Source organism: Hippopotamus amphibius, chromosome 2 (genome assembly GCF_030028045.1).
Source record: "Hippopotamus amphibius kiboko isolate mHipAmp2 chromosome 2, mHipAmp2.hap2, whole genome shotgun sequence".
Classification (NCBI taxonomy): Eukaryota; Metazoa; Chordata; class Mammalia; order Artiodactyla; family Hippopotamidae; genus Hippopotamus; species Hippopotamus amphibius.
In genome coordinates, this window is record NC_080187.1 from 136,759,234 (window position 1) to 136,784,521 (window position 25,288).

The following is a 25,288-nucleotide window of genomic DNA, read 5'->3' on the forward strand; positions in this document are numbered from 1 at the left end:
CTGTTTTTGTACTAGTACCATGCTGTTTTGATTACTATAGCTTTGTAGTATAGTCCACATTCAGGGATTGTGGTAGCTTCAGCTTTCCTTTTTTTTTTCTCAAGATTGCTTTGGCAATTAGGGGTCTTCTGTAGTTCCATACAGATTTTAGGATTATTTGCTCTATTTCTGTGAAAAATGTCATGGATATTTTGGTAAGTATTACATTAAATCTGTAGATTTCTTTGGGTAGTATGGACATTTTAACAATACCGATTCTTTCAATTAATGAACATGGAATATCTTTCCATTTATATGTATCATCTTCAGTTTCCTTCAGTAGTGTCTTACAGTTTTCAGAGCATAGGTCTTTCATCTCCTTGGTTAAATTTATTCCTAGGTGTTTTATTCTTTTTGATAAGATTTTAAATGGGATTGTTTTTTCAATTTCTCTTTCTGATAGTTCATTATTAGTATATAGAAAAATAACAGATTTCTGTATATTAATCTTGTATCCTGCAATTTTACTGACTTTATTTATTAATTCTAATAGATTTTTGGTGGAGACTTTAGAGTTTTCTATGTATAGTATGATGTCATCTGAAAATAATGACCATTTTACCTCTTCCCTTCCAATTTGGATACCTTTTTTTCTTTTTCTTATCTAATTGCTGTGACTAGGACTTTCAATACTATGTTAAGTAGAAATGGTGAGAGTGGGCATCCTTGTCTCATTCCTGATCTTATAGGAAAAGCTTTCAGCAGTAGTAAAACAGTGTGAAACTAGCGAGATATTAAAGGGGGTCATGGAATAATAAAAACCACCTAATCCAGAGTAGACCAGAAAAAGGATTAGGTAAGAGATGAGTTAAATAACAGCAGGAATAAGATGGTAAATATAAAATCAAATGTATAAATGCTTTCTTTAAATAAAAATAGACTCTTCCATTGGGGCTTTTACACTGGCTAGTCCTTCTGCCTGGAACACACTTCTTTCTGATAATCATGTGACTAACACCTTGAAACCTTTCAAGTATTTGCTCAGATGTTGTCTTCACAGTGAGCCTTATCCTGACCAGCATATTTAAAATTGAATCTTCTCTCACTCGGCACTCCTGATCCCCTTTTCATGTTCTGCTTTTCCACTTTCCCATAGTATTTACTCCTTTTAATATTCCATATAATTTATTATTTTTGTAGTTATTTTTGTTTTCTCCTTCCTCCTGGAGATAGTCAGTCCTTGGGAACCAAGATCTCTGTCTATTTTATTCACTTTCTCCCAAGTACCTAGAACAGTGCCTGACCCTTGGGAGACAGGTACTCATTTTAAAAAATGTTAAATTAATACATAAATAAATACATGGGTAGTAAACATTCAAAAGTTAAGAATTCTGAATTGTGTTAAAAGTGTGAGGGAGAATGGAAGAAAATGAAACACACACACAGGCAAGGCACACCACATTTTTGACTTTAGAATCTGTGTTGAGTTAACATCCCTACAGATCAGGGATGAAAGTTTGACCACTGATCCATGGAGGAGATTTTCACTTCTAAAACCATCAAGGGAAAGAAAAAAAAAAGTATTTCTAATAGTTTGTTGCTACAGGGGACCTCCAAAACCTAGTTTGGATTAATCAAAAATCAATTTTCAGCAGCACAAGTCACCAATCATGATTCTCAGGACATAAGGATGTTTAAAACAAATTTGATACAAAATAAAATCCAAGCCTCTATTTGAAATAATCCTCATTAAACAATGTTCTGACACACTTCCCATAGGTCTTTATTTTTTCACAAAGGATTTTTCTTTTCTATTGCATCTTGCAGTTTTCTAAAGGTTTTTCTTTCTATTCCCACCTCTTCAATACCTCTTGCCAAATTAGAAAGGGATGACCCAGGGACTTTAACAATTCAAAGAATAAATCAAAATGTCATGTGCATCTGAAATCATCCCAGTAGCCCCATCTCTCTCATCAGGCACAGCAGCCCTGGAAATGGAATAGCTAGAGCCAGTCTCATGGGGACCACACAGGTGGATGGGTCTCTGATTCATCAGGCTGCCACCACAGTGGCCATCAGGTTGCCATGAGTAATGTACGAGATGCATGTCTCTAATTTAGTCTTTTCTTGGCATTTTAAGAGAATAGTGAATTTATTTAATGTCGATTACCACCTATTCATTCCGAGTTTGAGAGGAATGTATAGAATTATTGTAAATCCATGCTTCTAAATAGGCTTTAAAATAAATAAAAATCATTTGCATGAACTGACGTCTTTGCTCTGTTAAAGTTTCCCCTCTAATATGTAGCACAGAGTTCAAAGGTCATCTCTGTCTTAGATGGGAAACTTTACATTGGATACTTGAACAGCATACTGTACCTGAAAAGGCAATAAAACGATATTGTGCTTGAGGTGATGGTAAAGGAATGCTGTGGGAATAAAACAATACAGCTTGCTCCATTGAGGAATTACCGTGTGCCAGCACATTCCGGGGGGGTTCCGTAAATTATTTCCTTTAAAAATAGAGAATAGGAACATAACCCAGAATGTTGGCACACTCAGGATGGTCTTAAATAATGTATTACCAATGTATCGAAGAGGCTCCAGGAGAGTCTTCTGTATGTTCGAGCTCAAAGATGATAGAGGGGATGAGAGGAACATGGAGGCGCTTGAAAAAATTGAGTCACAACCCAAAAGGGGCCCATTGTTCACTGCTCTGAGAGGCATCTTCTCCCCAGTATTTCACTTTCTGCAGTTAGGAAGGAAAGGAACGAGGAAGGGAGGAAAGAAGGGAAGAAGGAAGGGAGGAAACCAACTCTAATTGAACCAGGCACTACTCAGAGGGTTCACACAAACCATTTCATTTACCTTTGTGGTGGGCTTGTGATGTCAATATTTTATCCTCATTTCTCTGACAAAGGAACTGAGGCTCATGGAGGCAAGTGACTAGTCCAGGAACACAGAACTAGTTAGTGAAGATGCTCATATTTGAATCCAGATCCCTTTGCATCTAAATCTAGACTCCTTTCTTGTTGTAAGAATCATAAACAAGCATTTCCTCCTCACTGTAAAGGCTGAGATGCTTAGGACCAGGTTCTGTCTTCAATCACACTCACAGGTTTGACTACTAAGTTTGGTAATTTATTGATTTTTTTTCTTATAATCACTTCCATATATTATTCCTTTCATATTAATCTTATCATACTATCTGTTTGAGTGCATTTTTGCATATGTGTTCACTGGCCATGAGGCTTAGGGAAACCTTCAAGTTTGGTGCGTCCGCTCTTGCCCAAGCACTCCAGAAATACCTGAAATATCAGACAAATATTGTGTATCACAGTTTTGTCATAAGACATATAATGAATGGGCGATGTTATCTACACTTAGACAAGGGTTGTGTCTGCAGATAGCATACAGAGAGTAACAATTGCTGTGTGATTTCAGCTGTCAAATGCTCACTCATCTCAGCCAGGCCCCTGGAGTGGCAAGCTAAAGCTTGAGCAGATATATCACTCACATCTGTGTCATAGTTTTGGAGGGTTTTATACAGATCCTCAGCATGTGCTCTTTTTTGCTTCTCAAATCTGAGTGGAGGAACTCAGTGGTATAAATGTACTAGTCAAGATCGGTCAGGATATATCATGGTAACAACTTTTCAAAGGCTTATTTCCAACCCATACAACATGTCCATCATGGGTTCACTGGGAGCTCTGTTCCCATCACCCCATTCTTTAACCCAGGCTGGCAAATCAGTCACCACTGGAGACACTGCCCATCAATACGGTGGAGGAGAAGGGGACGTGTGTGAATCCTGGTCTCTGAAAGTTTCTGTCTGGACATGGCGCATGTCACCTTCACTCACATTCCATCGGCCAAAGCAAGTCAAATGACCACCACTATCTTCTAAGGGGCGGGGAAGCCCAGTGCTACCCCATGCACAAGAGAAGAACTGGAAGAATGTGGTGGATGCACTGTAACTGCCACGCTGAGTGAGGTCACAGTCCTCATCTTCATCTTTCCTGCTCACGTCAGCCCCTTGGCATTTTTCCCTTTGCTGCGTTTGACATAAGTCCCTGTATTAGCTTGCTCAGGGTGTCATAACGAAATGTCACAAACTGTGTGGTCTAACCAATAGACATTTTTTTCACAATTTGGGAGGCTGGAAGTCCAAGATCAAGGTGTTGGTAGGTTTGGTTTCTCTGAGGTTTGCGGATGGCTGCCTTCTCCCTGTGTCTTCACATGCTCTTCCCTCTGCATCTGTACGTGTCTGTTGTCTGAGTGTCCAGATTTTCTCTTCTTTTAAGGACACCAGTCGTATTGAATGAGGGCTCACTCTAAATACTCTATTTTACCTTAGTCACCTCTTTAAAGGACTTACCTCCAAATATAGTCACATTCTGAGGAACTGGGAATTGGGGCTTCAACATGTGAATCTGGGGGAGACAGTTCAGCCCTTAATAGTCCCCCACTCACTGTCATTATTTGCTCTCTCCAGGTAGAGATCGGCTTTCCCCTTCTCTCATCCCTTTTCTGCAGCCATGAGATTGTTGTTGTACAGTGTTCAGGAGAATACCTACAAGCACCTTTTTAAAAAAAAAGTTATATTGGAGTATAGTTGCTTTACAATGATGTGTTAGTTTCAGGTGTACAGCAAAGTGAATCAGTTATACATGTACATATATCCACTCTTTTTTAGATTTCCTTCCCATTTAGGTCACCACAGAGCACTGAGTAGAGTCCCTTGTGCTATACAGCAGGTTCTCATTAGTTATCTGTTTTATGCATCGTAGTGTATATATGTCAATCCCAATCTCCCATTTCGTCCCACGCCCCCACCCTTCCCCCCTTGGTAACCATAAGTTTGTTCTCCACATCTGTGACTCTATTTCTTACAAGTATCTTTTGGTGCAGGCTGGCACTCACTTCCAGAAGGGTCAGCAATGCATGCAGGTACCCCATTCTCCCAGCGTATTCAGGAGAAGCAGATGGAACTTGGTGTGGCCAGGCACCTTGGCATCCTTTTTTGTGGAGCAAGTGTGAGAGCCGTCTTGCATGAGGAGAATAAACTTTGTGGTTTATGCATCCAGCAGTTTGGGCTTACGTGCCAGATGTTTAGAGGAGTGCTAAGAAATGCCAGAAACCTAGTAACTAGAGTAGCTGGCAGGCCCCTTAGAGAGGGGGGAGATCTGGTCCAACTAGATTAGACAATCTTCACCTCTTGCTCCATAGCAATCATTTAGAAACACATTTAAATCCATTTTGCTGTCCAAAACATGCCAGAGCTTTCATTTTTTCTAGAAAACTAACCATGACCTTGGCCAAAATATGGTCCTAACCATGATCTTCAAAGCCTTGCGTAAACTGGTTCCCATCCTCCTCTGCAGTGTCCTGTTGAACCTCTCTCCCCTGCTCATTATGGTCCAGGCATGCTGGTCCCCTTTAATGTCCTTGACCACCTTGCATTTTTCCCTGCCTTGATGCCGTCCAACATAGTGCTTCCTGGACCTGGAATGCCCTCCCCATGCTCTTCCTGCTGTTATTTCGTTCTCATGCTTCAGGTCTTGGTTCCCTTGTCACCTCTTTGGAGAGTCTCTCCTCCTCGAGATAAAGAATTTCTCCTCAAACTAGCCCTGCTAAATTTTAAACATCTTATTTGTTAGATTCATAGCACTTATCACTATTAAAGTAAGTTCCCTACATGTGAACAACTTCCATTCCAAAAATGCATTCGTAAGTCCAGTTTGTTCGTAAGTCCAACAAAGTTAGCCTAGTTACCCAACTAACACAATCAGCTATATAGTACTGTACTGTAACAGGTTTATAACACTTTTCACACAAATAATACATAAGAAACAAGCACAAAAAATAAAGAAAACGCTTTTACCTTGAAGAGTACAGTAGTGCAGTACAACAGCTGGCATACAAGGGCTGGCACTGAGTGAAGAGGCAAGAAGAGTTACTGACTGGAGGATGGAGAGGAGGTGGGAGATGGTGGAGCTGAAGGATTGTCGGCGATAGGAGACGGAGGGCAAGCGGCAGTGTCACTCACACCTGACATTGATGGAACACACGTTCGCATCTTTGAAAGCTCTCAACTTGAAGGTTCATATGCAGGGGACTTACTGTAATATTAATTATATCCCCCCCCACACACACACTGAGACACACTTCTATGTTATATAATTTTTCCCTCAAATATTTGGTTCTCCAATATACCCCAACATATAGCAGAGTATCTGGCCCATGTGGTAAGTAATAAATATGACACATTTGTTGTGATATTTGATGTCTATGGAATCCTTTTTTCAAAACCATAAAAATACTATGCAGCTATCAGCTGTTATTATTTCTATTAATCATCTGAGCCACACAGGCTTATTTCTAGAATACAAGGAGTCGTGGGAAGAAGGGGAAGACAGAAAAGTAAGGCCAACATCACAGATTCTTCACTGACACACAACCACTTGCTAAGCCCAGACTCTTCGCTGTGGGTAAATCAATGAGGCTGTGTTGTCTGATAGCTAAGCCACTAATGGCCACACAGCTTGGTCATGAGCCAATTAAAGGCAGTGGCCATTCAGTGCTGGCACTCGCCAGAGAGTGATGGCTGGAGGGAGTCTACAGCTTTAGTGAAGGGCTGGAAGGAGGGTGAGGTACCTAACGATACAGAGTGCCTGCTAGGTGTCATTACTTCACCCAGGAACTAAAAATAGGAACTAAACGTAACTTTGCTCATTTTAATGATTAGGACACCAAGAAATGTTAACCATCCTTCTGTACTTTTAGGATGGGCCCTACAGCAATGGGCACCTACCTCTCACTGGTCAGAGTGGACTGAAAGAGAAGCTGACCACGAGTCATTGAATGAGCTGAGTCAGTCTGTGTCTATTACCTGGAATTGAGATCGATATTACCTTGTTTCTGTTGTACCAGAACAGAGAGAATCTACCAGGAGTTTTGGAGTAGTTACATTCTGCCACGTGTGCCAAAAAGCAAGTGAATGGTGATGTAGAGAAGAAGGCTGAAGATGCTGTGTGCAAAGAGCAATGGATAAGAGACATCCCCAGCCACCACCGCCAGAGAGAAATAGAAGTGGACCCAGAGAAAGACAGAGACAGCCCAGAGAGAGGCAGAAATCAACACACCTGGGGGAATGCTCTTCTACAGAAGAGCTTCATACCTTCCACTATATCTCCCTTTGGTTCAACCTAGGTTTAGGATGTCTTGTTTCTCTCAACCATCCCTGACTATGTTTTAAAATGGTAGCCATTTGTAGGATGCACTCATTTGTTCTGCCCCCAAATACCTCTCAGGTGGAAATTTAAACACCTGGTTTAGGTAAATGTCTTCCTCCAGGAGTTGCAACCAGATTGTGAGCAGCCTGAAAGCAGCAATTAAGTTCTTTTCATTCCCGGGTCCAGTGCTTGTTCGGTAATGTCTATGGGGGTTAATTTTGTTGCAGTGATAAGCTTATATCTCCTAGGGGCCAGAAAAGGAAACTGCAGGTCTCAATGCCCCTGAGTCATCTGCCTTCTAATTAAATTGAGAATTAAGGGATGTTTTCCTATGCTTTAACAATAGGATGGAAATTATTTTGGTGATTTATACCTCAGTATAATTAAGAGAAGTAAATCTCTCCCTAGGAAATGATTAGAGTCAAGTAGATACCACAGCTCACTTAAGCAGCAAGTTATTCTTATTTTTTATGCTAACATATTTCTTCTTGAAAATTTGGTTACACTAACAGCAATGAGAGAAGTAGTGGAACTGGATAAAATAATAAGTGAGAGGGATTTCCCTGGTGGACCAGTGGTTAAGAATCTGCCTGCCAATGCAGGGGACGCAGGTTCGACCCCTGGTTGGGGAACTAAGATCCCACATGCTGCGGGGCAACTAAGCCCACGTGCCGCAACTACTGAGCCTGTCCACCACAACTAGAGAGAAGCCTGTGCAGCAACAAGAGCTGCACTGCAACAAACGATCCCGCATGCCGCAATGAACAATCCCACATGCCGCAACGAATGATCCTGCATGCCGCAACGAACGATCCCCATGCCACAATGAAGAGCCCACGTGCCGCAACTAAGACCCAATGCAGACAAATAAATAAATAAACATTAAAAAAAGTGAGAGGAAAATACTTAAGTATGAACAAACCAACATTATTATGGTTAAACTGGTATTTATAAACAAAACCATTGTTTGGCATTCTTTGATAAATGAGAAGTTCCATCATGACCTTGTCTTACAGTTTTCTAGCACCTGTCACTCACATACTATTCACGTTATGTTTGATGCTATATACAGCAACAAGAGCAAGAAGACATTTTTTCTCCTGAAAGTCACTGATCCTCAGAAAAAGTGCCAACACAACCAAGCTTCACCATCAAGTGGAGGCTCAGCCCCCACCTCTCTGGCCCTGGCTTGTCTCCGTTATGTCTGCACAAGGATGTTTTCTTTCACAGTCTCCTATCCATCCTGTTTCCCAACACAGGAGGCATGTCTACTGCCAGCATTCTTCTGCATATTATGTGAGTATATTATATGCAATTTATTGTGTACAAATATTGATGTTTCTGTGGGTTGAACTTCCATAGCTGTTACCAGATTCCTAGGTAATCATCACTGCCTGCATTTACTATAAAATTACCAAGTACCAGGCACTGTTCTTAGGAACTTTACAGATATTAACTGATCCAGTCCTCACAATAATCCTGTGGGTAGGTATTACGATTACCTCTATTTTTCAGAGGAGGAAACTAAAGCACTAACTAAAGAGTTAGTAACTAATTAAAAGCACAAGGCAACAAAGCTTGTGAGTGCTGAGTCCTGGATGGGAACTTAGGCAGTGTGACACCCCATCTCCAGGCTATGTTTAAATGACTTGGCTTTCCTGCCTCTCCTATAGGGTCCCTGATATCCAATTAAGATATCAAAGCAGATACGGAATTTGGAGACACCAGGCCTGGCCTCTTGGCAATATTAGGACCTCAAATTTTTGTTTTTCCTTTTCTGTTCTATTTACATGTAACACACACACACACACACACACAGAGGTATTTGTGTAATCAAACGTGACTTTACTCAAAACAATGGCATTTATTACTTCTGGTTTTTATTTTCATGAATGACAAATGTGAGGCCATACGTATAATTTCTGTTTTTTTCTACGTGCTTATAAAAGGTTTTAATACTTGAAATTAAGTAACTCCGTAAGAGCGACTAGAATCTTCACTATCTTCTTTAATCAGAAGCAATATAAATTTTCAAATAAATCTTAGGATATTCATTCAAAAAATTACTATGTTGCCATTATAGTTTATACTTTTGGAGATGATTTGCTAATATAAGAATATTTAGAGGTGAGGAGAGAACAGGCCACAAAAAGTATTTTGTGTAGCATGATCTTAATGTCACATTATTAAATTAAAAGGAAAATATATATATTTATGAAATCTTGAAGGCTGAAAAAAATGAATATTTTCTGGATCCATCTGCAAAAATGCAATAACATGTAGCATATTTCAGAATGTAAACATGTAAATGAAGGAATGGGGAATATCCTCTTTCTTCCAACCTCTTATTCTGATTATTGGACAGTCTCAGATGCTGAGCATCATATTTTCATTAGCTTACATAAGTCTCATACAATCCTATGTGCCAGGCATTAGTTTCTGCCTTTTATAAACAAAGAAACAGAGCAGACATTAAAAGTCTCGCTCAACATCACTTAGCTGACACCTCTCTTGCTTCAAAGGCTTAAACGAGCTTGACACATTCACTGTCCTCTCACTAAGGCACCAGCAACTCCCACACTCTGCCTGCAATTTTGTACCTTCTACCTCAAGAGTTCAGCAAGCTCTAACTTTTCTCCTACCATCTGAGTGCTCAGAAGACCAAGAATCCCTCCCCCAGTCCCTCAACATTTCATAGGGTTCAGATCCAACTGGTTGGGGTCCCAGTTTTCCAGCTCAGATCACCCTAGCTGTGGCCACCTGCCTGGAACTCTTCCTTCTCCCACCGAGGGCTTCCTCCAAGCAACTGCTCATATGTCTCCCATCTTCTCCAGGATCCCTCCTAGATACCTGTGTGTGAGAATGTTTGATACAGGCTCAGGAGTACACTCTGGGATGGAGCGCATCTGTGGCAGATTCCTGACTGCAGTTATACTTCCCTCTTGGTGTCACAGCACCCCGAGTTAGCCAGGTGTAGGAGGCTTTTAGAGAAGCACATTCTTCAGGTTTCCCTTGAGGTCCATTAATCCTCTTCCTCTCAGACTCTTAGCCAACTTAGTATCAGTTTGCTACCCCAGGGAGAGGCAAGCAAGGGAGGAAAGGAGGGAAGGAGACCTCGGTTAATTACTAGATTTCTTCACTAGGCTTTTAATTGGGGGAAGGGACAAGTGCTTAACAAGCAGGGCTGACATCTGCTTGCCCAGCTTTCAGAGAACATTCATTCACCTGCAGGGCTCTGATCCAATTGCTTCCCCCTTTCAGTCAACACTGGCACAGAAATAATCATCATTGTTAAGGTTTATGCAGGTGAAACGTTACAAAGCACTGAACACAAAAGGCACCTGGCACAGTCACCCTATTTTCTTTTTTAAATCATATTTTATTTTGCTTTCACAGTTGCACATGTGGGCATAAATCAGCTAGATAATTGAGGTTTAAAAGAACAGGCTTTGGACTTGGCCAAATCAATCAATAACTGAGCCTCAAGGTATGCTTTGGAATTATTTATCTGGGTAATTCTAGCAAGAACAACAAAATCTGAACAGATTGCAGGGAAGTTAATAAAGACCTCAGAGTGGGCACATTCAGGCACCACCAAGCCAACCAAAACAAAATGAATAAAATGAAATGACATAAAAGCACACAAAGTCCAGCCCCTACAAAAAACAACATCTCAGGATACTGGTGTGTTTCTCCTCCATCTTCCCTGCACAATGTCATGTCCACATCGTTTCAGATCTCCTTGGACTTCACCTCTCAGTCCCTACCGTAAACTTGGTCCTTCTACTTGAAGACAAAGTTTAGTGCTCCCAGCGCTGGTCCTTGGTGCTCTTTAGATGGCGCCTTTATACATGCTCCGGACTTTCAAGTCTTTGGTTATTTCCAAATCATATTTGGATCTTGTTTCTCAGTCAAGAGCTACCTCAGTTCATTAAATGTAATTTCCAGACATCACGAAAAACTCAAACTTTGCTAGGATATATGCATACCTAAAGACCATAGAATGTTTTGCCCCAAATCAGCCATGGCTGCACGAATCCCATTATCTCTTAAAAGACCCCTAAGACCACCTTACAGAGAACACATTCTGAAAGGCTGGCACAGGCTATTCCATGCCACCTCTGCCTCAAACCCAACCCAAGGCATTTTGCCAAGTGGTGCTGGAAGAGGTATTCCACAAGCGGGGATCATTTTGCATAGTTAACACTGAAGGAAAATTTAAAACTGCAGGAGCCACTTAGAAAAGCAGATCTAATTGGGAGACCTGAAATGTGGCCAGGTCAACTGGCTTCATGTGCCGTTCCCAAGGCTCTAGGACTTTGGCCTCACTCTCATTCAGCTGGCACCAGCTCATAGAACGCAGGCCACTTACCAGCAAATCAAGGAACAGATTTACTCTTCCTGCCCCCCTAAGAGGAACAGCTGCACCTGAACAAACTTGCAAGGTCAGGTTCACATGCAGTTTATGAAAACCTTCCCTGGATCCCACTCCTAACAAAAGTCAAAGATAAATCTATCGCAGGTTTTCTGTTCTTTGGCCCACGGCCCCATGTGGCAGCTCCCTGCACCTAGTTCACAAAAAACCTTATCATTTAGCCCTCCCAGCGAATCCCGCTTCAGGACAGGAAAGAGAAGTTCTCACATATCTCTCACTGCATCTACGCTAGTTCCTTTTGCACCTGGGATCTCTTTGGGGACCTCTGAATCGAAGTCTGACTAAGCCTGACCTTGCTTTGGTTTATGAGGGTAATGAAATCACAGCCCCAGGTGGGCTGGCTGCAGGTGCCCTTGCTTGGCCCTTTGGAGCCTTGTTATTTCTGTAATTTGTCACATGCTGTCTCCTGCTTGAGGTTATACTTTACAACCTAATGAATGTATTCTCTTATTAAGACAAGTCTTATCCACGCCAATCCAATTAAGTCTATATAATTAGCCTGAAAATTTTAGAGAAGTGGGCTTCAATGCATCTACAGTCTTTTTTTTTTTTTTTCTATTGTAAGCTGTTGGACCAGGACTAGTTATGATTTGGGAAGCAGAGAAGTTGGTGGAAAGAGCAACTAATTAGATGTCAGAAGACAGTTCTGTGACGTGATTTTGAGCAAGTTCATTCTCCTCCGTGGGTGTTGGTCCCTTGGCAATGAAATGAATAGTTTGGACACATTCGTGCCAATAATACCTTTTCATTCATTGAGTTACCTTACTGCATCATGCCACACAGTCGCATGAGAACTCAGCAAAGTGGACACATTGCTGTCGATTGTGGAAATATAGTCACCAGACTTAATAGAAGACAAATGATTCATCCAAGACCAGACAGTGAAGAAGAAGGTGTGGTTCCAAAACCCATCCTTACACTTCCCAAACTGATAACTTATATTCTGCAGATTATGAATCTTAGGGGGAAAGCTTGGAAGTAGCTGAAGTCGGTATCATGTCACAAAGCTGAGTTGTATTCACAGCTCAGTTACTAACCCAGAGATCCTAGACCAGTCGACCATCCCATTGTCAACCACCACCACAACTAATCTTTCCTTCTCACTTAGTTCTCAGAAGCTCAGGGTAAAATGTAGGGTATACTTTGAAGTCTTCTAAAATATGGGCACGAGAAAAATGGAAGTAGAATAGATTTTCTTGTACTCTTACCTAAAGGAAAGGAGAGGAGAAAAATTATTTGTTTCTCTGGACACAATAGGTGAATGCTAGTTCCAAACATAAACCTCACACTGTCATTATTGGTGTCCACCAATCTCTAGGTTTCACTGATGTTTATGAAGTATTTCATTCAATAAAAAAAATGATCATAAATAAATTGCGAATCAGCAAATGGAAAGCTGAGCCTACATTCATCATGAAAAGCACATTTTCCTGGTGAGTTCCTTGTACCAGATTAAAATCAATTCAATATCTAATGATATTATGAAAGTCTGGCTAATGTAGAAACCAGTTCTTCCATTTTTCAGAGAGAAAAATGGATTTTTCATTAATTACTTACTTAATGGTTTAATTCATGCAATGTTATTATCACTTGGAGAAAAATGAAGGGCTCTGTCCTTGGATAGGGCATTCGTCTGCTTATATGAAAAAAAACAATAAAACATCAAAAATTTCTCTATTTCTTTCTTTACCATGTTGAAATAATACACATACAGAAAAATGCACCAAAAATTTTTCAGCTCAATGATTTCTGAAACCACCACCCAGATTAAGAAATAGAATATTACCAATGCCACAGAAGTCTCCCATATATTGAATCCCAATAAACGCCCCCTCTATAACTAATGTATTTATTTTTTTAAGTAACACTTATGCTTCTTTATAATTTACCAAGCGAAGCATACTATCGCCTATTTTATAAACTTTATTTTAATGGGCTCATATAGTCTATATTATTTTGTATCTAACTTTTTAAATAAAATTATATTTGTAATATTTATTCATATTGTATGAAGCTGTATTTTGTTCTTTTTCACTATTGCATAGTATTTAGTATAAGTATAAATACACCGTTAATTTACCATTTTACTCTTGATGAACATTGATTCAAGTTCTTTGCAAATCTGGGCTTTTATAATAATGTTGCAATAAACATTCTTGCGTGTATCTCTTGTGTACCTGGGCGTTTATGTTCTTGGCATATATGTTGAAGTAAATTGCTGAATCGTAGATTTGCCTTTCCTAACTTTAACAGATACTGCCAAAATGTGTTCTAAAAGCATTGTACCACATTAACTCCTAGCAGCAACACGTGAGAGTTCTACTTTTCCACATCCTTTCCAATACTTAAAGTTACCTATCTTTCACATGGTTACCATTCCAGTGGCTGTGCAGGCAATATCTTATTCTTTTAATATGCACTTCCCTGATAATTAATGAGGTTGAGAAACTTTCCATGCATTTGCTTGCCATATGAATGTCTACAATGCACCTGAAATTAATTTTTGCATATGGCCCAAAAGAGGGATCATGTTTCATTTCTTTCTATATATTCAGTTACTTCAATAGCACTTATTGAAAAGGCCATCCTTTATCCACTATTGTGAAGTCCAACTTGTATATCATTAATCATTTGTAATATACATATAGTTTGTTCCAGGATCTCACATTTTTCCCACTATTGGTTTAGTTGCCTATACCTCTACCCTTGCACCTATATCGTAATGTCTTAATTACCATATATTTTAATACCTTAATGTATGGTAGAGTAAGTCCTTCCACTGTTTTTCTTCTTTAAGTGGGCTTCGGCTGTTGCCAGAATTTGCAAGAACAGGCCTGTCAATTTCCAATGAAAAACGAAACAAAATAACACCTGGTAAGCTTTTGAGTGGGATGCACTAATCTAGGATCAATGGTCTGGGCAGTTTAGGGACTTTTAAAAGCTAAACTGTGGTGAAGGTCTGGCTGCTTTCAATTCATCATCCCGAATTCTCTCAAAAGCATCTCATAGTTGCCTGTGTAGAAATCATGAGCATCACGTGCTGAATTTATTCCAAAGTATTATTTAATCTTTTGATACAAATAGATCATATCTTGTCATTTTTTTTTCATTTCCCATTTGTTGCTATAATCTAGAAACCCAATTTCTAAATGACCTTTCCTTTAGCAAATGTGTTAAACTCATGTATTATTAGTCTTATTAAATCCTATTGCTTTATCCCGGTGTGGCTGTCCAAGTGTGGAGGACTCTCCTCCCTGCCGTTCTGGAAGACAACCCAAATGCTGGGCTCAGTTCTCTGGGCTCAGTCCTCCTCCAGGTCTTGGCCTTCACTGTCCTGTCAACTCCTTCAAGCAAACATTTCTTTTTTTAAGTGTTCTGCAGCTTTCCTATTTGCCCCCATAGGATGGTTGGTTTGAATTACATAATTCTCCCTCCATTACTAAAAATAATCTCCAAGTTGCTTTATTTGACAAAATATGATTCAAATGGAAATGCAGAAAGAGTCTTCCTATTAAACTGCTCTCATACTTAAAGTTTCATTTAGATGTAAAAAATTTATTAAGATGGGAGATAGGAGGAAAAAATGAAGAATGTTGCTAGAACATTTTGCTTTAATTATTTTCTATAATATTTTCAACCTGTTTAAAGCAACAAATCATTACAGAAAGGAAAAATAATTTTTCCTTTTTTGTGATATAGGCATTATCTCAAGTCACAAAAACATAAAACTACCATGTTAAAGAAAACAATAAACAGAAATTAATGAGCAATTATTTGTTTTAAATAAACTGCTTTTCATATATTTGGGTGTAGGTGCCAATGATTCAACAGATTTGGTTTGGTTTTGTTTTGGGTTTGTTAGTTCACCATCTTAAGTGGCATGAAATTTGGTCTAATTTTTATTTCTTAAAGATATTCAGTGTTTATAGTTATCTCAAATGACACATTGCTATTATATTAACAGCAGAACAGTCCGATAATATGCGTAAACATGCTCATGGGAGTAGGAGGAATCTTACTATATTTATTTTCCTTCATGGCTTGGGTCATTTAATTCAGATTTTCAACACCAAAATGTCAATTCAATTTATATGATTATTTCCGGGAAAGACAGTAATTACATAAGCCAGGTTTTTACTTGAGAAAACTTATAGAAAAGATGTATTACTAGCTTTATCTAGATACATCGGGAAATGTTCAAAACATAGCTGGTCTAAGTAAAGTAAGGAAAATGAATCAGTAAAATTTAAAAATTTCAAAAATAAATTTTTTCCATGCCTTACTACTGTAGAATGTGCCAAAGCTCTAAAGTTAATTTATTAAAGAGTTAGAATATGAACATTATCCACAAATAGGAGTTTAGTGGGGCTTTAAGACTAAAGAAACTTTAATAAAATGTGTTACATTAAAAGAGTTGAAGAAATAAATGAAAATAAGCTGCATAAGGAATCAATGAAGAAAGAAGAAGCATCAATAATGGGGAGAAAGTAGAGGTTTACAAGGACTGGGAGACCTGATGTGCCAGAAGAGTGGCTGTAGTAGAGGAGGGTGAACAAGATACCTGAACCAGAGAGAGTCACAGGCAGATAACGGGAGAGTGAATCTGTGTTTACAGAGGTGGGGCACTTCTGGGTGATGACCACAGCCAAGACAGGACAGGGAGTACACGTGGGGTGGAGGAGATACTCCTGGAGTTGAGGAGCTCGAAGAAACGAGAGACCACTGTGTGGACTTATCCACGTGGAAACAAAATAACCCAGGATCATGGCATGGATTGAGGTAGAAAGAAAGATTCTGAGTCAGATGCCAAAGTCTTGGATAAATGAATAAGGATAACAAAAATAAAACATCTAGAATCTAGGAAAGAAACAATCCCAAAGTGAGTACTACTTGAGAGAAACACTATCTGATCAAAAATACTTTCTTCAACAATGCAATAGTAGAAAACGTTTAATTTAACCACCTACTGATATTAATGAAAGCTACAAACACTGCCCATGTACCAACAGCAACCAGGTCAGTTGCACCCGGACACCTCATTTGTCAGCAGTAACCCAGGAAAATACATTTGAGGTCATTTCACACATTCGCTAAATTAAATTTTCTAATGTATGTTTAGAGTCAGAGCTATATGAGCAGAAGTGTTATCTAGGGAAACCCAGCTGTTTGTAGCCACCACATGCCTGCCACTGGGCTGGGCATCAGAGATCCACGTGTGTTTACACCCCAGCAGGGTGTTTGGGGTAGTTCTTATCTTTGCTTTGCTGGAAATCAATAGTTCTAGTCCTTCAGATTTCTCAGTAGGATATACCAAGTTTGCATTTAGTAACAAGAAGGATGGGTAACAAACAAGTAATGACAAGCAAGAGAACGTGGAAGTATTAGAGTTTTTCCTCTAATCTATACATCATCAAGCCATGGCCTGTGAGCCAGCCTGCCACCTGTTTTTATATGGCCAGCAAGCTAAATGTATTAACCTTCTGAGAACAGTTGTTTGACTTTGCCTCTTGGCTGGCAAAGCCTAAAGTATTTACTATTTGGACTTTTACAGGAAAGTTTTACCTAACCCCCGATTTAAGCAAGACCCAATGAAACACCCCTGTTCCATATTACCTGGTTTTAGCCTTCTGAACTTGAAAAAGATTGTATCAGGAGTGCCAACAGATTCTGGGTTTGGTGCTTTCCTTCACCAGCGAGCTGGGAACTTTTGTACCCTTTTTGCCACCTAGTTATTCTTCAGCTATAGTGCTCATTGTCAAGGTGTTCTGTTTGGCAACCTAGTCTTGATTAGATGTCCAGGCCATTCCTTTCTGATTTTTTGACCTGATCACTAGCCTGTGTTTTCAGAGGGCATCTGTAGATATTGCCTCTCACGGACTATGTGTACTATAGTCTGACTTAGGAATTGACAAACATTTTGTGTAAAGAGCTAAATAGTAAATATTTTTGGCTTTGCAGGCCTGATGGTCTCTGTTGAAACCATGGAACTCTGCCACAGTCATGTGAAAGCAGAGATAGAAAATTTGAAAATAAATGGGGTAGGGGGTGTTCCAATAAAACAGTATTTACAAAAACAGATGAGTTGGTTTTGGCTTCTGGGCTACAGTTTGTCAAACTCTAGTCCAACTTGTTCTTAGATGTTCCAACTCAAGTTTGAGAAATATCTATGCAGAAGTTTCATTTTCTATTATATTCACCTTACAAGTGAGGAAAATGGCACTGTCTCTCTTACAACAAATAAACTCCATGTTTGAATAAAGCAATCAAGCAGCTAATAATAGCTTTGGGGAGAAAAGTAACCCATCAAATTGTCAGGCATAAGTTGAACCCCAAAAATTGAATTTTAATTTTGAATTTTTCCAAGGACTACAACGCCTTAAATTTGATTCCAAAATGCTGATGGATTTTTTTTGAAGTATTTGTTTTATCTATTTTTATTTATTTATTTATTTATTGGCTGTGTTGGGTCTTCTTTGCTGTGCACGGGCTTCTCTAGTTGCGGAGAGTAGGGGCTACTCTTCGTTGAGGTGCACGGGCCTCATTGTGGTGGCTTCTCTTGTTATGGAGCACGGGGTCTAGGCACATGGGCTTCAGTAGTTGCAGCACACAGGCTCAGTAGTTGTGGCACACAGGCTTAGCTGCTCCGCGGCATGTGGGATCTTCCCAGACCAGGGATTGAACCCATGTCCCCTGCATTGGCAGGCGCATTCTTAACCACTGCACCACCAGGGAGTCCCTCCTGATGGCTGTTGCATCACAGCTCTCAAGCAACTCCTCACAAGTGTATTTCCTGTTGGACCCTTAATGTATCAGTCTTGAAAGGATGGCTTTGGTTTTGTTTGAGACAGTTCATATTTTCATGAGATTTTTAGCCTGCCATCTTTGGGTGTTGCTCCACATTGCGTGTCTGAAGATGTTCTCTTCTACCTGGAAATCAGGGCTGGTCAGAATGCCCCTGAGTGTTGTTCCTTTTGGGTATCAATTCTAAATGTTTAAACAAAATGGGTCACAAGACTGCAAAGAGGTCAATAAAATCTTCTGAGGCATGCTGCTTTCTGATGGATGAGCTGAAATGAAAACCATTTCAGAACCTACTTTCAGCAGAATAATGAATTCTGCGTTTCCAATCATTAAAGTTGAAATTATAATAGCATTCTGCCCCACCGTTCATGAGATTTAACTCTTCAAAGGTCATAATAGATACATCCTATTAAATAATGCAGGCCAGACAAAGCTGACTTAATAAAACTGAAATGTCACTTTGGGTTTGAATTGATTTTCCTCCTTGAAGACCTTTTAGGCTTGCAAATCAGAACTGCCTTGTATTCGCACGTCTGAAGGAGGTTGAGTTTCCCAGGGCTAGTTTAAAAAATGCAGATTGATGGGAAAGGTTTGTGTTGGGTCAGTATTGAATAGCCTTCTCTTGGGGGTTTGAATTATTCATGACCATCCATGTGTTTTGTGTTTCTTGCTAACACTGTGGACGTCGGGGGCAGGAGGAGAATGTAGTCAGATGCAAATGGAGATTCCTTCTTGGACAGGGTTAGCAGTTAGAGGAGGCTGGGTGTGGATCTAATTTTATAGGAATTTGAATCAATAAACTTTGAAACTAAAGAACTGGCCAACAGCTGAGGACACCCAAGTTTTATGTTATCTATAGTTCATTTTTGAATAACCGTGTACTCTTTAAGCAAAGGGAAGAAGCCAAGAAGCCAACCATCTATCTTCTGATTGTGAATGTGGCCATCTGGCTGCTTCCTGTGATGGGGCGGCCCGGTAGATGGGTAAGTGTGCATATGGAAATAAGGCTCAAGAAGGGAATAAAGCCAATATTTTATAATAACTATAAATGGAATATAATTTAAAAATTGCGAACCACTACATTGCACAGCTGAAACATATAATATTGTAAACCAGCTACACCTTGGTTAAAGAAAAAAAAAGAAAGAAGGAAGAAGACTCAAGAGAGCTAAGTTCCACTCTGCCTTTCTTTTCTCTTAGCTCTATGACTCTGAGTACATCATCAGCCATTTCTGGGCTGCAGAATGCACTTCTATAACATAAAGCATTTTAGACCTCTTCAGTGGTTTTCAAATTTTGGTGGGATGAAGAGTACATTCTTGGAACAGGACATTCCCTACAAGTCATGTGCACAGAACAGACACAAGACTGAAGTTGGGGTAAAGGGTGCAGGGAAGGAGATGCCAAACGTCTCTTTTTCCTAACTTGGTAGAATTGGTCTCAGTATTTTCCCTGATCCCATGTCCCCAGACATCAAGTGGAGGAAATCCAGAGAAAGAAAGAGTTAGCTCTCCCTCCATTTTCCCCATTGGCTCCCTTTACCGCCCTTCATCCTTCCTCCCATGGTTCACAAACTTTAGGTCTTAAAAAATTCCTCAGCTGAAATATTGGCAGTGGTCTTGTCTTCAAAGGAGACCCAGAATGAGTCACATTGAAAATCATTATTTTCAGGGTCCACTTCCTGACTTCAGAGAGGGATCCTATGTATGTACGACTAGTTTTGAGAGCCTTTAGAAAAGGACAGAAGGAAGAATGAGGAAGAAAAGATTGTTGGATTAATGCTATAGTATTAGATCTGCAGGGCTACAGCTAAAATAAGGTCTTAATTTAGAAGAATAAACAGCCACATCGGGTTATACCAACATCTGTGAGCCTGAAGCAAAGTTTCTCTGCCCGTATTTCCCTTCCCACATTAATGCCTGTAAGGAAACAGCTGGGGCCCCTATGGCTAACGACATCCTTCTTATTGTATAGATGTGCATTCTAGTGTCAAAAAATAAGTTGTCCTTTGCAATCTGGGCCTTGATTTGGTTCGCAGCCCTGGACAATAAGACAGCCATATAATTTTCTTTCCTGACAAAAAGAAAATACGCCACATTTTACCAGAATGCGAACTTCATCTAGAGAAGCAGTCCAAGAAAAATATCCAAGGAAAACCCTGCTTTGGCCTCAAAAATCTGTGACCTTAATGCTAAATGCAAAAAAAAAAAAAAAAAAAAAGGTGATCTTAAAACCAAAAAAAGAAACGTCTAAAGTTCAATTCATTTTTCCTTGCTGTTAATTAAGGTCACAAGGACAGTGACCTTAAAAGTGTAGCATCCCTTTAGGCAGGGAAAGGAATGACCGGCCCTTAAAACTGTCACTGAATGGACAAAATATGCATTGATTATTCATGCAATTACCCAATTTTGTTATTTTACAAAATTGAATTCTTTCCTGCTGCAGTCCAGTGCTGAGTAATTAAATGCAGACTGTACTTAATTTTGTCACAGAATAAATAGCGAGGTTATGGAAAGTGTTGTGGTTCCACAGCCATTAATATTCCACTGGTGTTGGAAGAGACGAGCAAGTGAAGAACACAGCAGGTTAGGGTGATATGAATCTATTCAAACCCCACATAATGAATGTGGAGAAGAGTGATTTGAATGTTTAATATCAGTCACTCAGCAGAAAGAAAAAATTCTCGTATGCTTACTCTCAGGGCTTTGAAAGAGCTGTTTATTTTGTAAATTTTCACTTACCTACTATTATAATTAGAACTTCTGAAATACATTGCTAATAATTTTCAAGCTAAGTGAACTCATTTTTTTCCCCTAGAAAATTTCTAACTTTCTTATGCTGTCACACGAATTTGTTATTTTGTAGCTCTTTCCACTACAAGGATGCAGAGCAGTGGCAAGCCAGGGAGATTCAGATAGACTGCTATTTTAATGGTTTCCTGCACTCACCCCTCCTGGGGCCCACGTGTGTCCCTCTTGAATTCAATAGCCAGATGTGGTTATTTTCAGTCTCTAGTGGAGATGGCTAAAGTGCCTAGCCATTTAAGTCACATGCTTCTACCAAATGTTTTAGGTAAAGGTAATCAAGAGGAGCTATACACTATAATTACAGGATGAAAGAAATTTCCCAGTTCAAAGATGAAAGAGCGATATCTGTGTGGAACTCTCAATAATGGAGGCAGGGAATCGAACAATAAATTGTGGGTAAAGAGATCGGCAGAAAATATCAAATTTAATAATGAACTCTGGTGCGGAGAAAGGTGGAATGTTACAGGATCAAAAAGCCCTGGGGAGGAAATTACAACTATGGGAAGATCCTTTAGCATCTCCCCTGCAATGCCAGGAGATGTCTTTCCAAGAATATGATGAACCATAACCATAAGGAAACTAAAACAGATTTCTCAGTAATTTACCCGAGACTCTCTGAAGGGGCTTGACAACTGCCATCATTTTTTACGAAGTCAAACTGTGACACTACCCTAGAATGTGAATACAGATAGCAAGAAATATATGGATATAGGTGACAAAATTTTCTTTCAAAGCGAGTGTCACTCATTTTTTATGTTTCCCAAACTACCACCTTGACATGACAAATAAATAAAAGTAAAAACTTTGTCCTACATCTATAGGACTATAGTAACAAGTAAAAGCTCCTGGTATGATGAAAGTAGTAATACTAAAATATAATAATAACTTTAAAAGAGGTGAAGGAGAAGAAGAAAAATTGCCTGGAGTTTCTTGTAAGTCCATCCACCTGAGAACACAAATTGGGATTGGTTTCCAATCCATACTTCACTGGTTCTTGCTTCTTCCTGCTTATCCAAGGAAACCTATTCCCTGTAAAGCCTCCACTTGGCCACGAAGGGTTTCTAGGCATCCCTAAGGGATGCCTCTCATGTGCTTATGAATATGCCCATCAGCATCCATGCAACATCACTGCCACATCCCTGGGGAATTTGTATCTCTGCAAGGTACCACTGCTGCTGTCATCCACTGGACAGTACCAATGCTTCTGTCTGCTGCATTTGCCACAGACTGCCACTGCTATGAGCTTTGGCCACTAGTGCTAAGAAGTTTCTGCCATCTTCCATCGCATGTTTCAGAATTCCATCAGAGGCAGCTGCCACTTCCACCCCCTCCCACCCAGGACCTCCCCAGTATGTCAGACCTCCATGGTGCCCAAGCTGTGTAGTGGTCTAGAGGAAAATCTTTATTTTTTCTCTTCATACTCTGATACGACCATATTGGTTTGCCCTGGCTTATATATTTTTGATGGACTAGCATTGCCAGTTTTTATTTTAAACCTCTTTCTCCCAAGGACAAAGATAAGAGTCCTTCCTTGGTGGCTGAGTTGGACTCTAACTCAAGTGTTACTCATCACTCAGCATTGACATGGCTCTGCTCCCCGCCTCCAGCTGTAAGGCTGTGCCTGACTTTTTCTTTCACTGAAATAAGTTTCCAGCTAGGATACTCTCATAGAAGCAGATTCCTGCCCCACAAGCCCATCAGACCTGCCCAGCCTGACTCTCAGGGTGTAGAGACAATGTAGACCCTATGCCCCAAACTAACGAAAAAAAATCTCCCCACATTTGTCTAGCATACTTGTCTTTAAAATATGTTTACATTATTTTTTCTTAATCCTGTTCTTTTGAAACATGGCACAGAGCTGCAACCACTGGAACATTCTTCTAGAGATTTAGCCTCTTAGAATATTCCGGGCCACCTGAACAAACAGAATCCAGTGCCAAGGCAAGAACTGATCAGCAACCTTGGACTTTTAAAACGCAGCTCATAGCTACTTGTTAGGTCATCATCCTACTGATACTTAAGGATATTTCTCTTTTTTTTTCTGCAGGATAAAGACAATAAAATCCTTACCCAAGCCAGCCATAAGATGGCCAACAACGGGGGAGAGAAACTCTGAGCTCCCAAAAGGTATTGTTGTTGTCCTATCATCACATATGTCACATTGTATTGTCATTTCTTTTTGACTCATCTCTGTTCCCCATCAGCTCAATACTCACATCTATCTTGTTCTCATGGCATCCTCAGCATCTGGCCCAGCACCTCACATATAGGATATTCACAGTAAATATTTTTGAATGAATGACTTTAACGTATTCTAAGTTTGAACTACATGACTCTTATATTATCCATTTTTGTTTCACCTTCACCCTCTTTCTTTTGCCCAGAGTTTAGAAATAATGGATGCTAACTAAATAACTGATAAGCTCTGTTTATTTCTCTAGATCAAACACAAGGGGAAAAATTTGCTTACTTTTTCATTGGGTTGACAATATAAAGATATTCCGATAGCTATAATTCCCTGATAGGATATACCTTCAGACTTTGGGACCATGGAGATGAATTACCATGCTTTCAACATTTCATATAAAGTCTGAAACATAAAACGCATGAGTTTGGCCATAATCAGAGTGGCCCTCACCAGATAGGTAGTTTCTGAGTGTGTTATGCTAAGATGAGGGTGTTTCTCAAGTCTCAATCTACAAAGTCAAGGTGCTGATCTAACCATGGGGCTCTTTCAGGAGAAAAATGACTCTGATTAGAATGAAGCTGTAAATTTCATCAAGGAGGAAATGTCCTTTGCAAATCATCAGGTTGGATATCTTTTTAGGCAGATGCCCTGCCCATAATGTGAGTCAGGTTCTGGAGTTTATTTGCCTCGATGTAGCCTCTCTAGAGCATGGAGGACATGCAACAAGGTGCCATTCCACCATCATGCCCAGGAATGGTGGTCAGCCCCTCCTTCTATCATTGTGGCTTGAAAAATGTTGCTTATTTTTAGTGATGCCTTGTGTTTTTCTTTTCCTTGAGTGTGTGACCTCAGGCTGTGTGAATTTCTAAGGCCTCGATTTCCTCATTGAAGGGAAGCCATTACACTCAGAACTCTTCCCCCATATAACTTAAATTTGTGATGCAGCATTAAGTCCGTCCTCAGAAACTCTCTTTCTTGGCTAGATTAGTCAAATCTGACTCTGTAATTCTATGATTTCATCCAATGTTGAAAGTCTTATCAGGGCAGTGCCTGCCAATGCCTCCCCCATATCTGTTGAACCTACCATTTCCTTTGTCTGGATGTGATTTTTGGCATCTCGGAGGCTGTAGATGCAGCTGGCCAGAAGTGTCAGGGAATGGGAGTACCCAAAACCAATGACTCAAGAATTAGTGTATACATTCCCCATCCTGCGTGCCCCTCAGCTGGGTTAATTCCACACCTTGTATTCTATGCTATTTCCCAGACTTTGCTCTCAGGATCAAACACTAATACCCCATGGTGGCAGCTGGCTTAATAGGGCACACTTTCCTGCCTTCCCTTCCCTGTGTAACGCCCTCCATTCTCTGCACAGTCCAGATACATGATTTGTGCTTAAATCTTGTCTCAAGGTCTGCTTCTAGGGCAATCCAAATTAAGACACACATACTAAACTAAATTGAATATTATTTCAAGTATTTGAGTCTCTTTATATTTTCTCCCTTCTTTTGACCTCTAGAGACTAGATGGATGATGTGTCAATACCCTGGGATGTGCCTGCATGAATTGGATGTTACACTTAGCTGTCTTCCCTGCAGAGTAAGCAGCTCAACATGCCAGTGTGTAAAACTCCATAACCTTATGGCTGCTTTATGCGCCCAGAAAAGTGTTCTGTATATGTTCACATCATAGCATGCTGCACAATTCAAGAAGCCTTAGAAGAGCCAGGATTTGTGATTAACACAGCAAAGGCAGCCTTAGAGTTCCCAGGTAGCTGGGAAGAAATAAAAGCAAAGAGAAATGTCCAGAAGTTAAAGATGATGAAAGACAGCATCCTTTAATTTTG

The 25,288-nt window shown here is 39.9% G+C and overlaps 1 long non-coding RNA gene across 1 annotated transcript in view; it reads right to left on the bottom strand.

Annotated features, from left to right (window-relative positions):
* Nucleotides 1-3,187: 3,187 nt before the first annotated feature.
* The window catches only part of LOC130844807 (uncharacterized), a 45,620-nt gene continuing 23,519 nt past the window's right edge, over nucleotides 3,188-25,288 (bottom strand). The window contains exons 2-3 of the long non-coding RNA XR_009051243.1: nucleotides 4,453-4,562; nucleotides 3,188-3,287 (exon numbers count right to left, since the gene is read on the bottom strand). This is a non-coding gene — a long non-coding RNA (uncharacterized LOC130844807). The remainder of the gene's footprint in view (nucleotides 3,288-4,452; nucleotides 4,563-25,288) is intronic.